The sequence below is a fragment of the Chrysoperla carnea genome, chromosome 1 (assembly GCF_905475395.1).
Source record: "Chrysoperla carnea chromosome 1, inChrCarn1.1, whole genome shotgun sequence".
Lineage (NCBI taxonomy): Eukaryota > Metazoa > Arthropoda > Insecta > Neuroptera > Chrysopidae > Chrysoperla > Chrysoperla carnea.
The window spans coordinates 94,595,248-94,616,073 of NC_058337.1; positions in this window are offsets into that span (position 1 = coordinate 94,595,248).

Below are 20,826 nucleotides of genomic sequence, written 5' to 3' on the forward strand. Positions count from 1 at the left end.
TGCTTTGTAACAAGCATAGCCCAATTTCAATAAAAAAACCAAGTGAAAACAAACAATTGACTGAATTAAAGGTTGAAATACCACGTATAGACACTTTTTTTGACGTCACGTAAGTAGAGGAAGATATCCACTAGATAGCTATACGTACATACCTGATATTCCTATACATATGATAGGAATAATAGCTCCCTCGTGGGTAAACAGTGAAGTTTACGAAAAAATGTTTCAAACAAAAGTTTTAAATTTTTTTAAAGGATTTTTTACATTTAAACTTTTGTTCCTACTTTGACTACGCACCCAACAGATTATGTAAATAAAAATTGTAAAATAAGTTGTATTGGCCGATAAAAAAAATTTTTACTTTACTGGAGTAAATCTAAGCAAAAAAAGGCTGTTATATGGGGGTTTTTGGGGTCGCTGATCTCGAACTTTTGGCCCAAATAAGTACACCCCTTAAAAATATTACAATTCTTTTTGATAATCTATTGCAAAATTCGAGATCAGCGACCCCAAAAGCCCCTTTATACGTCATAAAAATTTTGAATTTGCAAAAAATATGAAAGCGGGAGGGGAAGGGGTGGATGTTGTAAAAAGTGCAATATTAATAAAAGCATCTAAAATTTTGGGTTACTTTAGCATTTTAAACTATTTTGACCTCTTTTTAAAATCTTTTAAGATACATTTATTTCATACACCCCTTCCCCCTTACAGCGCGGGGGTTAAAACTTAAAAATTTTGCTTTAAACCATATAGACCTCTTTTAAAAATAGTTTTCTCATGCCAAAGCAAAAAACACCCCCCAAAGTCAGTCCATACACCCCCCAAGCAATTATTTCCAGAAAGTGTTAATTTTTCCGTTTTTCGCAAAAATATGAATCAAGGAGTCATTTTACGGGTAAGCCACTTATTATAAAATCGAAAGATAATAAAAAATGCTACAATTTAAAAAATTTCGCTAAAATTTTAACCGAAAGTTGAAAGTAATAAAACCTACTATTGATATTAGTTTCATTAAAATCAATTGAATTTTTTTCAAGTTATAGTCAAATGAACTGTTTTACCATATGTATGTATACATATATATATAACTGGGAGGGGAAGGGACGAAACCCCACCAAAAAATTATGAGGAGTAGTTCTTAACATGGACTACAAACCTACCAAATTTGCATATGGACCGATGTCTCCTTTTGCGAATATAAAATAAAAATGATTTCTGAAAAAAATTTCATTTTTGACGCCATTTTGTTTTTTAAACATGTTGCACCACTCCGGGAAAGTAAAAAATTTCAAAAAATACTTATTTTGATGTGAAAAGAAAAACCCCAAAGTTTCGCTGCTCGAACTTTTAATCCATACACAAGGTATTACAACTTCAGTGATGTACATGGCGTACTTATACATATTATGATAGTAACAACTATTTCAACTTTTTGAATCGTTATATTTTAGGAACGGTGGCAGGAAAAAAAGTGTTCAGGCATATTTTTATATTCAATTATCTGACCTACAATTTTCGTCTGAGCTAATTTTATCATAAAACTTACTTTTTTGTTGAAAATCACGAAAAACCCGTTTTTGTTACTTTTGACCCCCACTTCACATCTCGAGTCGATGAGGACTTTTTAGATTTCATTAATAATGATATTTTGAAAAATCCTACCAAGTTTCAGCCGCGTGCAAATTTTTGTATATTCACCCATATTTTTTTATTTAATTTGACCAGGTTAATATCAAAGTTTATATTAAACTAGCTGACCCGGCGAACTTCGTACCGCCTAAGAGTCGATTATTTTTTTTTTAATACTTATTCTTTCCCGGAACCCCTCTACTAACACTTAAACTTTATGGTATGGTATTAAAGTTCAAATTAACTTTTAATAATTATTACGGATCTTCTGTATGGGAATATAGAAAAGTGTTGTTTTTAGACTTTTTCAGGCAATTTTTTAAATTTTTCTCTCCGTAAGAACCATCCTCGTATTTCAAGGAATTAGAGACATCGGTTCTGCTGCTCTCGACATTTACGCTTGGCAACACATTCAGCGATTATTATATTATAGATTAGAAATTCGGCAATTATTATCATAGAACATTAGACAACACTTGAACGTTTTCTTACATCATTAATTTTGTGGTTTTTTATTACCTTAGAATTAAATCTCTGCCTGTGTAAAGTTTATTACGCAATATATTTATAAATTATGTATAAAATTATTAATTTCAAAATGTTTTTTTCCAGATTATTAAACATATTTTTGGTTACATTTTGGTAAGTAACTGCTCTTTTTTTATAAATTATTATATTTCACATAAACATGGGAATTTTACCATATTGATAATATTAACGTTTCATATTATAAGGATTATTTCATATTTCAAGTTGGGGTGAATTTATGGTGAATAATTTTAAGCCTCCGTACATATAATGTATACGGTACAAATAATAATAATGATTGTTAATAAAAGTAATAAATATCAACCCCTCGTTTCATATTGATATTTACTTTACGGGGTAATAAAATTTAATATTATTTTATTCAAATCTAAAATTCAAAATTGAAAAAAAATCAATATTTCAACATAGGGGATGTTTTTTAAATGTAATGCGCTATCTAACTTTACTAGAATATCTGGTATCAATTTTTATACCATGTATACATGTAATATATGTCAAGGTATACTAAGTTTAGTCCCAAGTTTGTAACGCTTAAAAATATTGATGCTTGGTACAAAATTTGCATATAGGTGTTCATCAAATCACCTAATTAGTCCATTTTTGGTTGTCTGTCTGTCCGTCTGTCCGTCTGTGAACACAATAACTCAAAAACGAAAAAGATTTTTTGAAATTTTTATAGCTTGTTCGAGGCGTAAAAAGTGAAGTCAACAACAACATAGGTCAACTGGGTTTTTGGTCCATAGGACCCATCTTGAAAACCGTTAGAGATATAATAAAAATTCAAATGTAAAAAATGTTTCGTATAAAAAAACAAACAACTTTGGTTTGAAACAGTTTTTCTGTTCATCACTGTTTACGCGTGAGAGCGCAAATTAGGCGCAAATTGTATAGTATGTATTACATGGAAATATCAGTTATATATGTGTGACATGTATGTATGTGTAATGTGACAGTGTAATCAACACAGTCTATACATGGTATTTCAACAAATCCCTCAGCCAATTGTTTGCTTTGGATTGGAATTAGATTTATGTAATTACTTACCTGATTTGTGCATTGTTTTAAATCTGTAGAAAAATGAACGCTTGTTTAGATAAAAATTTATAATCGTACACATTTTCAGATCTGCGATAAATATCAAAATGCCATTCGACGAACGGGGGGTTCGTTGGGAATGCATTTATGTTATACAAGAGATCCCAGATAATTAAAGACAGGAGATGATTGTACAGCAATTTTACAAAATCATAATTACAAAATTTAAAACTTTTCAACCAAATTCAATGTAACTTTCTAATCAATGTTTTACAAGAGAAATTTACAAAATTTCAAAATACCCTAACAAATGCGGTTTTTTTTCTTGTAGTTCTCTCCAAACAAAAAAAAACAATACCGATTGTCTTGAAACATGGCTAAGAACCACTCTCGATTAAATTACCTTGCAAAATAAATGCGTAAATAAAATAACGATCGGTTCATTCGTCTAGGAGCTACAATACCACAAGCAGATAAAAATAGCAAGCTTATATTATCTCTCTTTTTGCGCCGGGGGTTAAAAATACAAAATTTGATTTATTGTTGAAAAAATTCAATTTTTGTTTATTTAAGAATTTATTAAATGTTAATATATTGATACATAATAATAAACATTTCAATCTAATTATTATTATACAAACAATTTTCAAAATCGGTTAATTAACAATACATTTCTGCATAGAAACTTATTGATGGATTTGTTATATTGGCATTATTGTTACATACATTATTGATAGAACATTGTTCTTTCAAAAATGTTATTTTTATGAAAAATTGTTCACTTATACGAGATGCTTTTTTATCAATAATAGAAAAATTACATTAATATGCATTTCGAAATGAATGTGGTCAATTGTTAGTTCCCTTTTATACATAAAATCATACACAATAGACATCATCATTTTAAAATATCAAATTTTTATTATTGTGCAAAAATGCTATTATTTATTATTCCATCAAACTCAATTCACATCATACAACAATACACAAAAAAATAAATACAAAAATCAAATACTTAAATAAATAAAAAAAAGAACGTGAAATTGTGAATAAAACATACACGATGCGACGTAGAAGTGAAACTATTCACAATTTTAAAATAGCAATAAACTTAAAAGAGACACTACCATAAACGAGACGTTTTACTAAAATGACATTTTTCAAATAATAATATCTAATAATCGCGTGTTAACAGTCAGTTTCCATTACGCTCTGTTTTGTTTTTTAATATAAATAATATTTTGGATAGAAATGCTCACATGACTTCCGATTTAAAGAATTTGCTGGAAGAAATTAACATCGCGGTGATATCATACTTGAGAAATATTTTTAAGTTATTTATTTGTATGCAAACATTTCCCTTTACCTGTAAGCACAGAAATTCTATTATATATAATATCACTGGATTTTATGATAAACTATAAGCCGCAGGTTCACGCTTAAAGAAATATCTGATTACATCACAGTTCAAACTTAGAAGATAATTGATGTGTGGAGCAACCATTTTCATGAGGCGTGGAAAAACTGTGCACCCGAAACACCAAATTGATACATATCCGATTATTTCTTTTTCTAAGTAAAGTATTACTTACAATAAATCGGGGTGCCCATTGACCAACACCAAGTAAATTGACTTTTATTTCGATTTTCGTGTTTTATAAAGATCATTGTTTTTTTCTGATACTAGCTCCACCCGTGCAGAAATACCGTACGATACCCGTGTCTAATCCGCGTTCATTGCCTAAATTAGTATTAGGAGAACCTGTTTTAATGTTTCATTTTAAAGATGTTCGTCTATTCAAAATTACACTTAATTTTGTTACCCTTGGATTTATAAATGAGATTTTAATTTAAAGAAGAGAGATGCATTTTTAGACGATAAGCTTGAAAATGAGGGATTAATCAGGGAATTTAGAATAAAAATTGCATTAAATGTAGAATGTACAATGCAAATTTTATTAAAATCACAAATACCGTTTCACGCGATTTTTATACATTAGATTTTTTTTTTTTAAAGTCATTGAAAATACAATAACTAAAAAAAATTGCGGAGAGTTTGCAATTGCCAAAAGAGTTAATTTATGTTTCCTTTAGATTGTAATTTAAAGTAGATACAAAATTAATATTAACGGTACTAACAAAAATCATCGAAACACAAAAATAAAAGATTGGATTCTCCGTTTTGTGTTCCTCGTTACTTTATAATTAAAACCATACAACGTCTTTAACTAAAGCCTATTAAATAAAAATATTCTGAAGGTCATTGGTGGTTTGATTAGTCCAAAATTTCTGTTGATAGCTGCCGATCTATTTGTCTCTTAAAATTGACAACAGTATCTCAGTACCTAATACACAATACATATTATTGTTGTCTATATATTGGGGTAAATATGAAAATAGAATGTGTGTTGATGGCAACGACAATAATAGGGATTCTCGGGTGTTATCATTTCGTTGTGTAGCGTCATCAAATGCAGAGAAGTGTAATTCGTTAACATGTCATAAATATAGAAACAGTTATTAAAATAATGTGTTTTCTTGAGCATTGCATAACTGTTTATAAGATTGCATCAAAAGATATAAAAGGAATTAATGTTTTGGGGTTAAAAACAATATAGATACAAATAAAATTATTCGGTATATTTTCGTCCTATTTTTGAATATCGTTATAAAATTTTATTTTCAAACAAATTTTTGTCTTATAACTACTTTTATTTACTATTAGTATTATAATTTACTAAGTTACTTTTATTTTGTATTAACTCCGGTTTTTTTGCCTTACAACTATTTGAAAACCATCAACTATTTGAAAACTATCAAACCAAGTAAAGGCAAGCAAACTTTACCTAAATGAAAAAAATTTTAGTAAAAAATTTTTTAGAACATATTCTTTTATTGTACTAAAAGTAGAAAATAATTTTTTAGAAATGCCTCATATATAACCGACTATTTACAAAAGCTTGAGATACTCCGAATTAATGTATATTTTATATTGAGCGCTTCAGACTTTTACGAATAGTCATGCATGAGTGACTCCTACAAAATTATTTTCTACTTTTTAGTACAATAAAAGCTTTTACTTTAAAAACTATTTTTTATTTAAATTGTTATTTAAAAACTAAAAAAGGTATGCATATTAAATAAGGTGGAAGCGATGGGTAAATCAGATCCTGCTTTACTTAAAAATGCATTGTCATTCAAACTAAACGTGTATACAAATTTTAGCTCAATGTATTCAAGATATTTGCTTCAACATTGAGTTGCAAGATTCCACCCGAACAACATAGTTACACATATACTTTGCAAGTTAAAAAAAAAAGCTTGTAAAAAAGAAGTCATTCACCTCGAGTCATTAAAGATACTACCTGAAGTTCTTGCTGAACGCTCAGAATATTGTATGTCTGTAAGATAACATGCAGAATTTTCAATGTTCCGATCACATACATTCTGCGGTGGTTTTCTCTAGGATGAACGGTAATGATTACTTCTTGAAAAGATCAATTTCAGATACCATCGATTATGGTGATCCTAGGTACATTCGATTGCGATCCATGGTACATTAACATGATACATTTAATAATGTACCATGAATCACACTTCACGTATGATGGTTCGCACGTTTTGATTCACAAAATTTATTGTGATTTATTCAAATGGCTTTAAAAAACATGTAAATGTAAATTTTGATACCAAGCACTGCACCTTATTATTCAAAATTCCAAACTGGAGAGGAATTTTTGCTAAAATTAGAAGTCAAGAAGAAATTTATTTTAGGTTTAGAAAAAAAAAAAACAGATTATTATTTTTTATATAATCCTAGCCTTACAATTTCTTTTCAAACATCATGTGTCGTGCTCTCAAACAATAAAAAATTATTTTTACTCTCTATTGTATGTCAGATTAAAACACCCAATCCGATGTATTTTGAAATATTACCCTTAAATCATTCAAATCTTTGTGAGATTTTTATTCGGAGAATACATCAGTTTATTATTTACAACCAAGTGTGTTACGGATATATTACATGACGTGTGTCAATAGGATTATCGCTAAAAACGGGATACAGATACATTTAAACACTTTTAAGTAACATTAACACGCACTTCTTCTCTGTAAGTATGCTTCAAAGTCATAAACACATGTGGATTAGTATAGTTTTTCTATGAGGGTAAAAATAAATAATGATTACTTATCTGCCAAAACCATAATAGTTATATAATCTATTACATTTACAATTGTGTTAACAGAAGCTGTATGTAAAAACAAATGTTTCTATAAATGACTTTTTAAACGATTTTTAAATATTTTGAGTTAAAAACACGACGAAGATATTTTTGGTATGGCATTCTCCTAAATACATTTGCATTCTCAAACAATAACTAAGCTCGTTTATCAACTGTGACTATCATACATATCATGTTGTTGAGTCCTTCTAAAATAATAATTAGGGTATCTTCATTTAAGTTAATTATTGTCATAAAACACATATGCCATAGATGTTTCTAATTCTACATTTAATTTTTTGAAAATTTATTTGAGGTTAAGTGTTACTTCATTAAGAAATTGATAATTGATATTGATGTCAACTTGAGAGATAAGATCCTAGCCATCAAATTTTTGGAAAATGTTTATTAGAAATAAATAAAGTCCATATATAAATAAATATGTGATAGGTATTGGGCGGACGACCGTTAATCAATTTCTTATAAAATGTAGAACAAATTACTGCATTTGTTAATATGTCAATTATCTTTTTAATAGAATAACGAAACAATCGAATATTTAGAAATTGTTAAATTGTAAAAAATTGTACCATTCTTCCAGGTTCAGTCTGTTAGCTATCATTTATCAAAAAAGATTTACTTCAAAGATGAAAACTGGAATCTTTATAATTTTGTCATGTACGCCTCTGTTTCAAAATTTATGTTATAAAAATGAATCGCTGAATGTGTTGCTAAGCGCAAAATCTCGATTTCGTTAATTTTTTTTTCGTTAATTATTTAATTTATTAAGTACGAGCATTGTTCTTACGGAGAGAAAAAATTTAAAAATTGCCTGAAAAAGTCTAAAAACAACACTTTTCTATATTCGCATACAGAAGATGATTTTTTATATTATCTACCTGCCTATGCATATAAAAAATTATCAATAGGTATTAAATACAAAAATAATATTCCGATACCGGGAATCGAACCCGAGCCTCCTTGGTGAAAGCCAGGTATCCTAGCCACTAGACCATATCGGATATGTGTAGCAAACTGAATTATTAAAAACTAATTTCGATCAAATGTATCGCACTGACAAATATTTTTGTTTATTTTTATGTTAAGAACTAGCTGGCCCGGTGTCCCGAATAGCAGATTTAGAATTAAAAAAATAAAATAAAATAAAGATTGCCTGTTAGGCGGTGCGAAGTTCGCCGGGTCAGCTAGTTTTAAATAAATTAAAACCCTTGAGATTTTACTTACCCTTTTTTGTTCAATAATGATAAAAAGCATAACGCTAGTTGAATAAAAGTTTAAAATAAGTGTTCTGTTCTTTTAAGCCATACGATATACAAATCTGAAAAAAGCCGATATTAGTACTCAATAAAGGCTATGAACGAGAATTGTATCGAGAATGATACGTTTAGTGGAGGAGGAGGAACCTTGGCAAAATATTTTGGGTGTCCATTTTCTGCCAAGAAAATAAAAGTACGCTTTTAATTTTTAGCCATTTCGTGAGAAATCTGAAAATTGTGTCAACAATAAAATTACGATTAACACTTTAAATGAAATTTGTTGCTTAGTACGATTATCCTATTGTCTTCGATCAGGAACGCATGTATGGCTCCTTGATTAGTCCCAATCTCTTATGGCATATTATAGTTTTAAAAATATTGCGTCTTAACGGACTGAATCACGCCTTTTTATATTGCCTTAAAGAAGTTTTGAAGATGTTGCTCTAAGCTTCATCTTGAATATTTTGGAACAGTTAGAGTGAGGAGACCGACACGCCTGTCGATCTTTTCTTAAGACACAAAATAAACTTTGAATTAATTAAAATTTACTTTGAATTAATTAAACTATGTTAGAAAAGGCAGTTTTAGGGCAATATATCAAAACTGGTTTTTATCTATTTACATAACTGTAAACCAGAATTCTCAAATAATAAAGTCAAAAGTTGCTGACGAACTTTCTTTGCATTAAACTTTTGTCTGCAAAAACGTTTAAATAGATAGTGTGTGGAGCTTCGATTGAACCCTAATGACCAAACAACCATGAAATTTACAAAAAAAAAAAAGAAGATAAATCTAGCTAATGTAGGTACACAAATTTTCTTAATTTATTTAGTTTGAATGAATCAAAAATTTTCTTATATTAGATAAATTAATTTGATATCATTATCATTTTTATTAATCCAAAAAAAAAAATAACCTTGTAAACTACTAGATAAATGTATTTCAGTTCCTAAAATTTTTTTCTGTTCAATCATTATTTTACGACTAAACAATTCAAAGGCTTGTAAAATAACAATTGATATTTCAAAGAAAAAAACCATAGTGGTCTTTGATTTCGTAAATCGTAAAACTCAAATTATAAAGTCGTAAACAAACTTATTTAAATAAACCTTTCAATAAATAAACATTTACTGACAAAAAAAACGAAAATCGTAATGTTAAAATCTATATATTTATTTACGTCATGGCAAGAAGGTCTTCATTTATTTACAGTGTTAGAAATCTATAAGGTCAGCGATTTAATTAAAACCGTCCCTTGATCAGGTATCTCAATTTCTCAGATACAAAGCTCAAACGAAGGCAATAAAACGCAACTTCGGGATCATATAATTGGTCTAATATTCGCCTGAATTTTGTTTATAAAACTAAAAGCAAAATCTTTCATGAAAAGAAAATTCCATTTATAAAATTTACGCGCCGGATTTGCTTAAAACACCGGTTAGTTTACTGTAAAAGGTATCTGAGCACCCATATCTGAGAACCGTGTATTTATGCCTTAGTACTCCATTTTTATCAACTCATCAATATCTATAAATTTCTTGAGCCTTGAACTTAAAACTAATTGAAATCATCTGGCCACCAGTTTCATTTGACTAATCGCTGGGAACTAATACGAGAAGTGGAAACAGTTTGGTATATCGCACGGCCAAATAAATGGTACCATTTCTAGATTTTCTACAAAACAAACAAATTTTTTTTGACGGTGGTAATGCTAAACAGATACAATTTTAAAATTTTGGGTAATTCTGCCATTGAAGCGTTCTCTTACGTGTTATAACTGTGAAAAATGATTAGTTTGGGTAAATGATAGTAGAATGATAGTCATTCTAATACGGTAATTTAAACGTAATTATTTTTACAATTTTTGCAAATTTTGTCATCTTAATATATATTTGTATACTCCCAAGACAAATGTTTTGCAATGCTAGTAAGCTGAAGAAATATTTACGTAACAGACTACAATTAATTATTTTGTTGATCCCGGTTGTACATTTATTTTGACATTAAGTGGAATGAAAATTGATGACTCAATGTCAGTTCATCATGTTAACTCGATTTAGTTCGATTCACCGGAAGGTAAACAGCATTGTTTACAATGCTTCGATTTCTATCGAGCATCATTACTCAGTCTTTTTAAAGTCATATCATTTGACTTTTACTGTACACATTTAGTACGTCATGACTCGGATGTCTTCATAATATAGAAATCATCATGTTGTTGTTGCTGCTGTATATATTTTGTCGTTTACTTTTACGTTAAAAGTAATAAAAAACATATATCCTTCACTTCCATTTGATAAAAGGGAAATTCGCTCACAATTACCATTGTGAATTGACATAACAAATATCCTTTTTCTTCCATACATAGAAAATCGTACCTACCTCACCTTCAATACCCGTATAGACACATATGTATGTGTTGATGTAGTACCTACAGGGTAGGTCATTTTATTTTATATGAAGAAAATAATACAAAGTTATGGGAGATAGCAAAATTTCTTGCCATTTGTATACCCTTAAAGGCAACAATAGTCTAGTATTGGGAAATAACATGTAAATTGATGTTTAGGAGAGAAACGCGTCAATAGTAGCAAAAAATTTTCCAAATCAACAAAAAATTTTATAAGCTCATCGCATAATTGTAGTATTTTTGTATGGAATACTTTTATTAAGTAGCTACACAAAAATTTTTCACAAAAATTCAAAATTTTATTTGCAAAAATGTTTTACCACAACCATTCAAGAGGTCATGAAAATTATAAATTATTTTAAGTACCGATTTGAGGGTTAATACTTACAAACAACTGATTTAAGTGCCGAATCGTATTCCTGTTCTTATCAATTTACGCTAACTAGAACAGATCAAATGGTCCACTCTGTATATAGTATACTTCATTCACGTATATATGCCTAAGAGAAAAATTTGAGTTTATTTACATTTCAACGAATGTCAAAAAATACACAAAAATAAAATTCAGAAAGTTTGTAAACTTTTTTCTTCGTCTCAGATTGTATAAACAATAGTTAACTCAATACCAATATGCAAGAGTAAACTGGAAAAATTTTTAGCATATAAAGAAGATGATAGTATGAAATAAGATAATTTTTGACGTAGTAAATATGAATAGAAGTTTGTATATGAAAATTGGGTAATTATTGTTTAAGTTTCTAAAGCTTTCAAAATAAATTTTAAAGAAACAACGGTATTTTCTGCTTTTGTCGAAATAATAAAAGTGGATATAAAGCCTAGTCATACGTTTAACCAATGTTTTCAGGAAGTTTATCATGGTTTTCTTTAACAATAGGTCTCTAAGTATCACAAAATTACGAGTGGTCGTACATTTTTTGTTGGAAAAAGTATTTTTATTAAATATTCTCAAAAAATTCGTCGGAAAAAATACATTTTAATTACATTTGTCGAGTACGAATAAGGTCGGTATATTATAAATGTGCGCAAGTATCAAATTTTATGTAATCCCATCTTATAGACATCTCCGATAAAGAACAACTTTTTCAAAATCGGATAACGAAACTTAACAAACGGAAGAAAAATTGAACTGCATAAAAATAAGCCCATTTGACTTGAAACATTTTTTCATTTTCACTCAGTATATTTGCCACACATTTAGTTCAAAAGTCTATAATTATCGTTTTTATCATTCAGTTACATACAGTTGAATAAAATATACATTTACTTTGTATTTGTATTTTAGATTGAGCATGAGTTTGCACAGTGCATGAGTTTTATTTCAAGCGTTTCCATGGTACTGATACACTGCTTCCATATCCCTATATATTATAAATGTGAAAGTAAGATTGTTTGTCTGAACAATAATATAGCTCATACTACCGAATAACACATGAGCTATAATTTATCAGATATTTATAAAATTAAAAATAGGATATGGCATTTTGCTTCAGAAACTTTGAGCATCATTTTGATCTATAAATTAAAGATTTCGGTAAAAATATTGAACAATACAATTTATGACTATCTGTTCTTTTACACGCAATGAATCAAGACTATATAACATTTAAAGAAAATTGAAATATGTACATATATTTTTCCTATTTAAAACAATTCCTACCCCTATTTCGAGTGTTTTAGAAGAGGAATATGTGAGATCAAGAGGGGGTGCAGGATATAACGCGGTGGTCCTTAAGCCCAGCGAAGAGGGAGGGTAACAAGCTAGTCATTATTATAATTTTATGGACGGGCATACATGTCTTTTGTTTATATATCTTGTTTACACTGAAAATGTTATACTTTCTCTAACAAATTGAAATAAGAATACACATTTAAAAAATATTATTTATGTAATTTCGCCTCTTATCTTTAATTTTAATTTGACATTTCCTAAACCTCACATTTATACAACTGAAAATTAGTCATAATAGCTTCGTTAAATGTCAAAATTATCCACGGGTAGCGAAGGCGTTGATCCCATTCTCTCTACCATAACTACGAATAGAGTCAATACGTGTAAAATTGTAGTAAGTTTCTTGAGTTTACGAAAACTGTTTTAGACAAAGTCGTTAAACACTGATTGCGAAAAAATTATTTAGTATCGAAGGTCGAGACCATAAAAACTTTTGTTTCCGTCATAAAAATCTACAAAATGAGCAAATATCTAAGTTAAATTTAACTTTGAACTTTTTGTCAATGTAATTTTTGCATCGTTCTTTCAGATAGATATTGAAATTGTAAAATTTTGAATCATTACTGTACGAAGTATGAATGGATTGTATTGTACAAAAACATAAAAGCAATAAATCAATAGATATAGAAAGTAAAAACGATAATACTAACAGAATATATCTCTCATACACATCATTTTTTTGTAGATCTTACAAGCCGAGGTATACATACGTAGGTAAGATATATATTATTGTTGTAACTTCAAATAATAAAATGTACTCCCAATTCACTGTACAAATAGATTTAATACAAAATATCATTCCCATGGTACTTGGTTATAATACCAGAGTGTACACAAAATATATGGATACGAATTTATAACAAATAACATGTTTTTGCTTGTATATGGAAGGAAGGTAACCTATTCTTGAATATGTAAGCTCCATCCAAAAGTAATAAAGACGTATAAAAGTGCGTGTACATGAACGTGGATTCCACCAACATGAATTTTATCGTACGTTTAGCTATAATATTTTCTTTAAAAAAACGTACTAAAATAAGACGTGCATAAAAATCGAACGTCATTTTTAGAAGCACTATTAAGAGAAACCATTTTTAACGCCGTTTCTATAAAATGATTCGTTGATGATTCGAAAATATTTGTTAATTATCTAGGAAAAATAAAATTTGTTGCCACATAATAACCCAAATATCATCTCCCAAACGGCTGTTTTAGCTAAAGAAAATTCTGTCTTCTAAAAATGATCAAGTAAATATCATTTTTATCAAAATTTAATTTAAAATAAAACATCTGTTTTTGGTCCAAATAATTATTTAACATCATGGAACCATAATAACATACATTGAATTTTAAATCCTTGGAAACAAAAAAATAACATTTTTATCGAATCCTAATATGTGTCATATCTCGTTTGTACTTTGGTATTGACAAAAAAAAAAAAAAAAAAAAAACATTTGAGAGGGGTTGGATAATATTCTTTTGATTGATATCATAACCACAAAAAAATATTATCTACCCCTTCTCTCATATTTTTATACCATGCATATATGAAATATGCATAGTATATTAAGTTTAGTCCCAAGTTTGTAACGCTTAAAAATAATGATGCTAGGAAAAAAATTTTGTCATAGCTCTTCATAAAATCACCTAATTAGTCCATTTCCGGTTGTCCGTCCGTCCGTCCGTCTGTGGACACGATAACTCAAAAACGAAAAAAGATATCGAGCTGAAATTTTTACAGCGTACTCAGGACGTAAAAAGTGAGGTCAAGTTCGTAAATGAGCATCATTGGTCAATTGGGTCTTGGGTCCGTAGGACCCATCTTGTAAACCGTTAGAGATAGAACAAAAGTTTAAATGTAAAAAAATGTTCCTTATAAAAAAATAAAAAACTTTTGTTTGAAACATTTTTTTGTAAACATCACTGTTTACCCACGAGGGCGTTAATTAGGTGCAAATTTTATGGTATGTATTAATATAGGAATATCAGTTGTGTGTGTGTCTAATTAAAAGTGAATATCTTTTGTTATTTACGTGACGTCCAAAAAACAAACGATTGCGCATCAACACTGTCTATACATGTTTGTATGTGTTATGTGATAAAGAAATCAACACTGACTATGCATGGTATTTCAACAATTAACTCAGTCAATTGTTTCTTTTCACTTGTTTTAAATATCAAATTTATATAATTATTCTATTGACAACAAAAATAAGAGCTTGTATAAACATGAAAATTGTTTTTTATACATTCCAATGTAAATATATTATTAAAAATATAGTTTTATGTTATCTTATTATTTATTATTATTAGTATTATAATTGTTGTTAAAAATATTGCGTATAACTCGATTCAATGAAAATACTAAATTAAAACTGTTTTTTAAACTGACTCCTCTTTTGACTCCTCCTGAAAAAAGCGCCTTAGATTAGTTATACTGAAAACCCTAGAAATTATTTCTCTAGCCTTTTTTCAGCAACGGATACCTCACTGCTAAAACCTGCATGGGTCGAGCTAGTTATATTATAAATGTTTTCTATTCTTAACCACATTGGTAACGATTCCTATAAAAAGTATAACAATTATGGTATGAGCCTTTTGCAGAGAATTTTCATGTTTTTGCCCCTTTTTGGAAATATTATTAAAAGTTACTCTTTCAGAACTATCAATTTGTATTTATTAAGAGTTGATGATTGTAGTATAAAGATGTAACTTAAACGATTAGTAGATATTATTAATTTGATTTTCTACAAATGATGTTAGGATAGTAAGACCATTCATTTTATGTATTATCAATGTACCAAAATTCTGAATATAACAATTTGTTTATAACTCCTTTTTCAGGGTACGCAACTTTCATATTGTTATACCGTTTGGTACCATATGGGTATAAATATAAATTAAAGAAAAATATCCCAGTAAATAATAAATGTATTTCTATTTAGGGAAAGGTTTGTTATTTTTCCATATAAGTATCTAATATAATTAATAAATAAATATATTATTTATTAAATGGAAAATATTCTAGATATTATATGCAACAGCTGCCTTAAATTAGTTTAGTAATTTAATCACAAACTCTTATTTGATGCGGGCCTACAATTAATTCCTATGAAATATATTTTATATAAGTAAACACGCTATAAGGTAAATTAGATTTTAATTTATTTGATCTGTAACCGACGAATATGTTATTCGAGAATTTTTTTTAACTGTCTAGATTTATTATCCAATGCTAAATAGTTTAATGAAAAAACTTTAAACCAAGTACAATTTCACAATTTAGTGTGCAAAAATAGAAGACCGCATTTGGTCAATTGAATCTTGTTCAGAAAAGCTTATGCATTAATATTCCGGATGTTACCAGAAACCCTATTCTTCTAATTTTTGTATATCCCCCTTCCTCCACAGAAACAGTCAAAGGTCAATTTTTTTAACTAAATGCAGCTACCCGAGGTTTTTTGGTTAATTTTACGTTAAAAAATTAAATTAGATTAGAATATTATATAGCATGTAAACAGGTATTTTATATATTCTAAACATAGAATATTATACATGTACATGAGTACGCCAGGGATCTGCTAGCATGTAAGTGGGATGCGATATGATGAATGGGAGAGAAGACTGTCAGTGAGTTCCCCTGTGTCCTTGTCATAATCATATGTATTGTACATATATATTCATTATATGTATTAGTAAGTATAAGTGTATGTATTAAACAAGTACACAAGGGAAGTTATTGGTATTCTTCTCTCTCGCTTCGCATATCGCATCCATTTACAGGCTAAACTTCTCCATTTTCATCTCTCTTTGACTTTAAATTTATACGTTACATATATAATGTATGTGTTTGATTTTTTATAGCATATATTGCATCCACTGAGGATGTGAGAAGAAAGATACTCTTATTACTTTGTATGTAAGAGTGATTATCTTTGCTAACATGACCTCTTTGCTAAAATGACGTAAAAAAACAAAAGATTGTGTAATCAACACTGTCTATAAATAGAATTTTAACAACTAACTCAGTCAATTGTATGACCTTCATTTATTATTATGCGGAATCACATAATATTAAATGGAGATTTAAACTTTATGTTTTAGTAGGAGATTATCAATTTGCGTTTCGTTACATAAATATTTTTGAAATTGAACGCTTTTTTTCCAAGCAAATTGCCTTTTTTGAGGTCTTTGGCTGTGTTCATACTTTTTGTATATATAACATAGGTAGATTAGTCATTCTATGGGTACTTAGGTTAGATTAGGTTAGGTAATATTGGCTATCCACGAAGGACACACTTAGGCTATATAGTCCATTGTATACCATATATTTCAGAGGCTGAGTGCACCTCCTTCATGCATATACCATGCACCACACCAGCCCATCACAACTATTAATTAAATTAATTTGGTTGCGACGGCAGACCCCGAATCGAACCCCCTACCCCATGGGTACTTATTTTGATTGAAAATTTTTATTCATCAAATTTAAAAATAAACAGAAAAATTAAATAGCATATCATAACGACTATTAATTCTAATAGCTGGCTTTCATACTCTATCACCAAGTGACTATCCCAACGGCAATAGAATTTAATTTATAGTTTCAACTCATAAAGTTGTATCTCGAATAAGAGATCTGTATTAATCACTAAGGAAATGAATTTTGGTTTATTTTTTAACTAAACAGATTTAAATGAATATATAAGAAAACTAAAATCAGGTAAATTTATTTTACATTTCATTATTGAACACTTAATAAAAAAACGGAATAAATAAGATTCATGTTACATTAAATTTGGATAAATATACAAAAAGGCAGCAATATTAATGAATAAATTTGAATACAAGAACAGTAAGTATAAGGTTTTCTTTTTCACATTATTTCTAAACCTTGTACGTATTTGTTCACCTAGTATCCAATCCAATCCATTAGTTACGGATTTAAAAGGAACAGGAAAAAATATTTTGTCCTTAAAATAAAGGCAAATAAAACAGATTTATTTCAAAAGAGGTACATTCTTACTTAACTGACTTACTGAAAAGGGATGATGTTGTGTAAAAAGGATTAAAGTTAATACCTAGGGTGGTTTATTGAATGAACATGAAGTTAGTAAAAAGAAAAGATATTGGATATAGAAATCTATAAAAAAAAGAAAGTCTTCTTATGATGTTATTTGTACCTGTAGTACAACAAAACTTTGCTTTTACTAAGAGACTGAATTTTCGCATATAGATATTTTGAAAAAATTTTACTAATAATTATAGGAAGAATTAACGAAGAGTTTCGTATAAACTTCTATTCATTTATTTTAATAAATATAGTTTTGTTTTGCGCACGTGAAAAATTCTGTTTCTGAGAGAAGATCAATTTCTGTTTCTGAAAGTTTCGCTTACCCTTGATATGTTACATATACGCACGCCTCTAAAAAAATACACTATATAATATTTGTTTCTTCATTCTTCCCATCACCTTTGTGATTGTCTAACGAGAATCAGAAAATTCTTTATTAACTGAATTTCGTTACTTGATATTCGCTCTGTGTATCAGTTTTTTTTTCAGAGAGTTACTATAAAAACGGTACACTACTTTATTAATCCTTATTCCTTACCTATATATTATACATGTGAAAGTAAGGTTGTTTGTTTGTTACGCTTTCACGCAAAAACTACTGAATAAATTTGAATGAAACTTTACAATAATATAGCTTATACATTAGAATAATACATGAGCTATAATTTATAAATATAAAAAAAAATTAAAAATTATATTTATTGTTTTGACATTTCATAAAACAGGGTGAGTAGATACAATTTACGGACATGTGTTAACCATAGTTGTCACATGTTCTTCTTATATTAAAATTATAAAAATACGTAGCGCAGAAGCTGCGTCAGCTAAAGTTCCCTCAGAGATTGAAAAAATAACACATTTTTCTAAAAATTTATATTGCATTTGTAATTCTTCAAAAATTTTTATTTCAAAAACTAAGCAAAAATTACAAGAGTAATATTTTTAAATTTTTGTCCCCAATACCGTGCATCCATAATTAATCAGACACAACGAGTCTTTTTTGTTTTCAATAATTTATTAAAGTTTTAACTTTAATTTAAATCGGTGTTTTTTTTTCACCGGTTAGTCTTGAAGAAATCCATGAAAACATATCATCCACCTACCGTTTTATTTAAATATTCGTATTTATTATTTATTTAAATATTCGGGCAAATCCCCCCTTCAATTTTCAGAATTGGATAAGACTAAGTTCAACTTCATATTTTAAAAAAAAGTTTTTTATTTAAAATTTCCATGCTGCTCGCATGTCTTTAATTTGAAATTTTCTATTTCGAAACGAATGCTTCAATGCAAATTTTAAAACATAACAGAGGAAAATTTTTCAATAATTGAAAAATGAATCGACTAACCATCACTGATATGTGGAGAAAATATAATGAAAATTGTTTTAAAAAATAAGTTAATTATTTTACAAAAAAAAGAAAAGAAAAAATTTTCATAAAATTCATTAGAATGAATTTTGTATAGTAATAAATAAATTAAACATTTTTATTTTATATCCTGAGTAAAAGGGAAATAAATGGTTTTGGGGAAATGGAGGACTTTTTTTACATTTTATTCCCATTAAAATAAGTGTATGAGTGTGAAAGCATCAATTAAAATTTTTAAGGAACCCATGTTTACTATCAGAGAAATGTATTAATATAAAATATTTTTGGCCTCGTATTTACTTTTAATGAACTAAGTTGCTGTAAAATAGAGTATATTTTAAATGCATTAAAGAGACATTATTCTGTGACATAGATATTCTAATTTGAAGTAGATTTTGATCGTATAAATCACACATTTTTCCAAGATTATTTGTGCCTATTTAATTTAGAAGTAAACCATTTTATTTCTTATGTAAAAGATTACAAACCTAACATAAATTCTATAATATGCAGTTGTAGGAAAGTAAATCTTATCTTTTATCTATGGCGTAGAATAACCTTTTAACCGACGAAAAATCATAAGGTTAGTAATTCAACTCTATTTTTATTTTTATGTGTGTGTGTGTGTGTGTGTGATTGTAACTCGATATTTTCGCTAATTATGAACCGATGCTAATAGCTCTTTATCTTTTATCTAGGGTGTGCTTTCGTGAAGATTCCTCTTATACATAATAGGATATACTTCAACAAAAATATCAAAAATAAGTAAATCAAACACATTAGTCGTGTAACGTAAACATTGGATAAACAATAGTTCACTAAAAATGAAACTTTAAGTTAACTACTCAAATGAAGCCACTTTAAAGTATCTTGCCTAAGATATTGAACTACGTTAGGTTGCAACTTCCGGGTAAATGGATGGCCAACATTGTTTTTTAATGGAACTACCCATGTTTTGTAGCAAATTAAGATTCTTTGCCACAAAAAAATCAACTTTGGCTTGAAAAAGTTTTTTTCTACATCTCAATTTTCGGTATCTGACTTTACGGTTTTTTAGGATTAAAAACTACAATAAAAAATTTTGCAATTGAAAAAGCTGTTTTTTTGCAAAGAGCCAGAAGTGAACCCCTGTTTGACCTCCGTGGAAAATAACTGGGCGCATTTCCCCCTCAACAATAAGATTACCCGTATTTTACTGGTATTTGGTTTTCCAACCTATTTTTTTTTTTAAATAAGCTTGAAACATTATCAAAAATCACGTTGCTGATCTGGCAAACCAGAAAATGTACCTACCTTTCATAAGAAATATATGAGCAGTTATGTTAAAATTTAAATATTAACCATTTTCTAAACTATATGGAAAACATCGAATGAAAACGTATTAAAACCGCTATATCAGTCTTTGCTAAAGTCAACCTTGTGTGTTTACAACTGTGATTAAAATTTACAAAGTTTTAACTGCAAGAAAAAACAATGAAAAAATATTATGAAACTAATTAGAAATAAAAA